The sequence below is a fragment of the Meleagris gallopavo genome, chromosome 8, assembly GCF_000146605.3.
Source record: "Meleagris gallopavo isolate NT-WF06-2002-E0010 breed Aviagen turkey brand Nicholas breeding stock chromosome 8, Turkey_5.1, whole genome shotgun sequence".
Classification (NCBI taxonomy): Eukaryota; Metazoa; Chordata; class Aves; order Galliformes; family Phasianidae; genus Meleagris; species Meleagris gallopavo.
In genome coordinates, this window is record NC_015018.2 from 11,402,044 (window position 1) to 11,407,456 (window position 5,413).

General features: G+C 42.9%; 1 long non-coding RNA gene across 3 annotated transcripts in view; it reads left to right on the plus strand.

The window, feature by feature from the left end:
• The window catches only part of LOC104911940, a 7,748-nt gene extending 3,033 nt beyond the window's left edge, over positions 1-4,715 (plus strand). For all 3 annotated transcript variants that reach the window (XR_002117087.2, XR_794284.3, XR_002117091.2), the window contains 2 exons: positions 253-335; positions 2,470-4,715. This is a non-coding gene — a long non-coding RNA (uncharacterized LOC104911940). The remainder of the gene's footprint in view (positions 1-252; positions 336-2,469) is intronic.
• Positions 4,716-5,413: the final 698 nt, after the last annotated feature.

The following is a 5,413-nucleotide window of genomic DNA, read 5'->3' on the forward strand; positions in this document are numbered from 1 at the left end:
AAAAAAAAACAACAATACTTATGTCAATAATGTTTGCAAATCATCTACTTCAACTGTACAATGTCTCAAACTGGCTTTATTCATTGAATGAAATCAAATATGTTTCTGGTGCTTGTATCGTTGCAGCTGAATTTCTGCATAGTGGCCAATCTGGAATGCACTACAGCTTCCCCAGCTTGAAGATGGGTGTGCTATCTGGAGAGGAGTGACATTGACTGTCTCTTAACAAACTTCTGGTTTCCTTTTTTTAAGGTGATTTCACTGAGACTTCTATCTGGTTGCTCACTTTAACTCAGGAGCGTGCTACCTGATGGAAACCTTTGCACTGGATCTCAGTAAGTTCCTCCCAAACTGAACCTGACCTCTACCAAAAATGACAGTAATATGTTGTGCTTTATCAATTTTTAACAAAAGATGTGGTTCTGCCTTTGCGCTAAATGTTTGCATGCAGTATGTTGTACCTTTGAGAGTTTGCAATTATTAACTACCATTTTAACTACTTACTGATCAAGTTCTGCTGCGGTTGAATTGTAACAGCTAGATAATCCAAAATAGGAAATTTAGTTAATTTACTTAAAGATGAAACTACTTTTCCCATGACTTCTCTTTGATGGGGTCTGTGTTATTAGGTTGACTCATTAGCACAAGCGGGCATGTAACCTGTTGCCCCTGGTGATCAACAAAACTTTTTTCCAGGGGGCTGTCTAAAATGTATGTTACTGAAATGAGAGATAAAGCTTAAAAAAATACACAAACCTCAGTGAAATGTCTGGTGTATAGAATCTGAAGGGCAGCCTGTGTTGGAAGGGGCCCACGACTTGTAGTTCTGAGTATGACTACATGCACTCCAAATGCAATCTCCAAGCATTGTGTCCAAATGCTTCTCCAACTCTATCAGCTTGGCGCTTTGACTACTGCCCTGGGGTTCTGGTACCCAACCGTGCTCTGGTGAAGGAATTTATCATAATCCCTAATATGTGCTTTCTACCATTAATAGTTTCAGCAAGGAGTACAATTTGCAGTTATAATGCCCAACACAGCCAAAAAACCCCTTCTGTTGATTCTTAATTTCTGGGGGTGCACGTTCAGAGGAGAGCTTCCAGCACGCGTGCCAGTCTTAATAGCGTATCCTTCCTTATAAACAAGGGTATAGACTCTGTTTTGCTGTCTCTTTAGCTAGAGGCTTGGGATCCACAAGTGCTCCTCTATCAGTGAAGAGAAGAAAGGCTTTCTTTTTTCACAACAACTCTCATAAAAGCCCTACTCCATAGTTCGTGTGATCTTGGTAACACCATTTGACTGTGAGCAGTTACAGGAATCTGACCTTTGTTCTTTTGTTGTTTATTTTCCACCCCGATCCCCAGCTGCATGTGAGGAAGCTCCAACCTTCCCCAATTCCTACACTCACTTGCAGTATTTCTCTCTATAGTTATTTCTCTTCTGCAGCAGTATGGGTTACTGTGCTGAGAAGATAAATCCCTTCCCCCTATACCCTACAGGACAAACCTTGGGGATTTCTTTTTATTTAAAAAGAACTATAAAAATAACCCATACAGGGATAAGAGGTGGGCCCTTAAACTTTATACAACCTAGCTGTTCTTAGCAGTTCACAGGTTGACGCAACAAAAACCAGCAGTAGAAGCAGGAAAACTAAGGAAAGAGGAAGGCTTCAGCTAGCATCTTGCAAATCTTATTACTTACACCATAAGCTCCTCATACTACCTTGACACGCTGGCCTTCGAGGAGTCAGGTAGATTTGCTTAACCTTCTAAATGCGTTTCCCAAGAGATAAGACCCCGCAAACTTTGCAAGCCTAGCAAAAGCTCACAAGAACTGGTCCAATAAACTCTGAGGAAGAAAAGTGAGCTTGCCTGTTGGTACTGCCAGGGCAGACAGCTGTGGAGCTCCTTGGACTGCTGCCCTTTGTTTTTAATAACTGTATGATCATCTTAACAAACAAAAGTACTTTCCTAAACTCATCCTCTCACTCACTGAACCCTCTTCTCTGTTACTTATGCTGAGGTAGGAGGCCAAATCTGAGGTTTTACTTGAAAAAGCTGCAGGAAAAGTGTGCTCCATTCCAATACAGGGCAGTTATCTAACTTTTAAAAGAAATTAAATTGCCGTTCTCAAGAAATAACTGGTTTTCAACCCTTCTGATTTCTGGATGTAATTTTGAAGTGGCAATTTTCTTCCCCTCCCACTCAGACTATTTTACTTATTTTTCTAAAAGCTAAATTATCTATGAACCACCCTTTTCAGTGGCCCAAATTGCTAACACCACCGCACGTTCTCTGCTCGGAGAAGCCTTAGTTCTATTTACCCCACAGAAGGTTCATGCTGTTAAGAAGGCCCACCTGAAAAAACAGTTAAGAATTTCAACAATTTTGAGAAAAATGAATTTGCCTTAAAGATTTTTCAGGGATTGCAAGACTAAACTTGTTCTCCCTTTCCCTGGGATTTGCCTAGAGTCAGACTGACCTCCTCCTGTGACACTTGGACTAACTCTGCGCTCAGATCAGCATTCAGCAACATCACTGTGCTATCCCACCCTACCAGAACTCTTTACTCTGGGAAGTAATCACTGCGTTCTTCAGGCAGCGTTTATTGCCTTACGAGAAGGAAGCACTCAGAGTCCCTATAAAGTGAAAAGCATACTGGAAGCTGCTCTCTCCACTGAGGGACGAGCTGACACCACGCTTCTCTGCCAAGACTTGACGGGAGTGAAGCAGGTTCACTGTAGGTTACCTACCTCTGAGCGACTGTTTCTCAACAGCATATGGAATCCCAAGGACAACACACAACAAATAATATCCCTCCAATAGAAAATGGAGTTCCAATATTCAAGCCGTCTCAATAAAAAATTCTCACAAAACAAAAAACTCTATCACTCCCCTTGGTTCTTCTCTCTCCACACACCAAGAGTGAACAAAGCCAGACAAGCAGCATTACTTCGGACAGATTCTGTTAGTGCAACATTGGATATTATGCTTCACAGCTTTCAGTTAATTCAGGCAGAGGAGGCTAATTAGAAATTAATACATAAAATAGAGTACAGCACTCCATGTGCAGGAGAATAATATATATTCTCAAATGACAAGTTAAAAAGAAGCTCTTTAAGGATGCCTTTCTGAGAGCATGAGAGTACTCCAGCCCCCAGCAGTTCAGATGACACTGAACCGGGCAGAATATTTACAAAACCACAGAATTAAATAAAACCAGGAAGGGATTTCTACAGGTACAATGCTAAGAAGAGAAAGGGCGAGGAAAGCGTACTCGCTCTCGTAAGTGAGAAAAGGCAGCGTCACACGTAGGGAAGGCTGAGGTGCTCAACGAGTTCTTCAACTCAATCTTTGCTGGCAGTCAGGCTTTCCATCTCTCTCGTATCCCTAAACCTCTGGGCTGGGGGATCAAAATCCCTTACGGTGTAAGAGAAGAGTGAGTCTGAGACCACTCAATGAAACTGAATGTGTACAAGTCTATGGGGCCTGATAACATGCATTCTAGGGCCAAGACCTGCTAGATAAGAGCACAGACCAGCAAATGGAACTCACTGAGATTAGCCTTGCAGAGAAGAGCTTGAGGGTTCCAGTGGACTAGAAGCTCAATGCGTGCCGACAGCACACACGGCCCAGAAAACTAAGGCAATCCTGGGCTGCATCAAGAGAGGGAGGCGATCATCCCCCTCTATTCTGCTCTTATGAGGCTCTATCTCAAGCCCTGTGCCTGGGGCCCTTAGTACAAGACATAACTGAAGCTGATAGAGTAGGTCCATAGCAAAGCCACAAAGATGGGCAACTAGCTGCAGCACCCCTCCTATCAAGAAAAGTTGAGGGAATTGGGTTTGCTTATCTCAGAGAAGAAAATGCCTCACTGCATCTTCTAGCACTTGAAGGAAGCTTATAAACAGGAGAAGGACCAACCATTTACATGGTCTATGTAGCAATGTAATGCGATGGAAAGTACATCGCTAACAGCAGGGTGGCAGAGCCCTCAGCTGCAGCAAATGAGAACAAGCCCAAATGCTGCTGCTGCAGCAGCAGGTACGAATGCAGAAACAAACAAAAAAAGTAGCTGCTTACCTTCAGAAGATCTCCAGGAGGCAGGAATCACCAGCAAGGCACCCTCACCTCCTGTGCCAACTCTTAAATGAGGCCTGGGAAGGCGTGAATCCTGGCTCCACCCCTCCCGGTCAATCAGCTGCATTGCATGCACCTGAGCTCCCCTGGCTTGGCCCCGCCTTCCCACCAGGTGTGCAATCACCTGTTCCAGCTGTGATATGACGTTTACCCTACAGCCTGATAGCCACAGGGCAAGGTGGAACGGCTTTAAAACTAAAAGAGGCAAGATTTAGGTTAGGTATTAGGAGGCAGAAATTTATTACTCGAGGTGTTGAGGCACCGGCACAGAATGCCCTCTGAAGTTGTGATTAACTCGTCTCTTGAGACGTTCAAGGCCAGGTTGGATGGGGCTCTGGGCAGCCCGATCGAGTGGGTGGCAGCCCAGCCTGTGGCAGAGATGTCTTTACGGCTTGATGATCCTTAAGGTCTGAGCCGTTCTGTGACAGAAATGGATGAACCAAGACCAATAAATACTTACTGATCTGTGTTTAAAAAAGCATTATTTGCGGGAATTTCTAAAAAAATAATAAAATGGTGTGACTTTTGGATGCTATACTAGAAAGAGAGCAGCTTCATATGAGTTCAGAAAATAAATAACAGGGCAGATCTCAAAAGCCTTGAGAAATGATCAGTAGCTAAAAGAAAGAAAACAAACAAACAAAAAAAAAGGAAAAAAAGGGGAGAAAAGGAAAAAAGAGCACTTGCTGTCACATACTTCAGTGAGAAACTCTACAGGAAAATTGGTTCTCCCTGCTCGCTCCGGTTGTGAGATTAGAACCTCATTTCTTGTAACTGAAATCTTTTGAATAGAAATGTAATCAAGCCTCTGTCCTTTATCCTCCGCAAAGAGTGCTGTGGAACTCTTTTGTCCCATTCGATTCATCAAAGGTACGCTGAGAACATTTGACTAAATCTGCCAACAAGCCAAAAGTTGTCTAATAAAATACAAATCTGGTTACAGTAAAATAACAGCATCAAAGGAAAATCATTAGGCTGCCTGATGAAAAATCAAGCGCTTCGAGAGAGGGAAACCGAAATTCTGAGCGTAACATAGAACTCCAAGTATGGACTGTAAACATCATTAGAAGGGAAAAATAAAAGAGTGAATCTGTTACAAACTTGTCAGTGTCCTCACAAGCACATTTTCAAAATCTATGCAGTATTCAGCTGTATTTGTTTCCCGCTTTCTTTCATGTCGCCGCACAAGCTTTAGGTAGAGAAGTATAACGCCCTGTGACAATGTTAAAATCACCCTTACAAAGATGGATTAGATGGCATTGTGATTCTTGTAA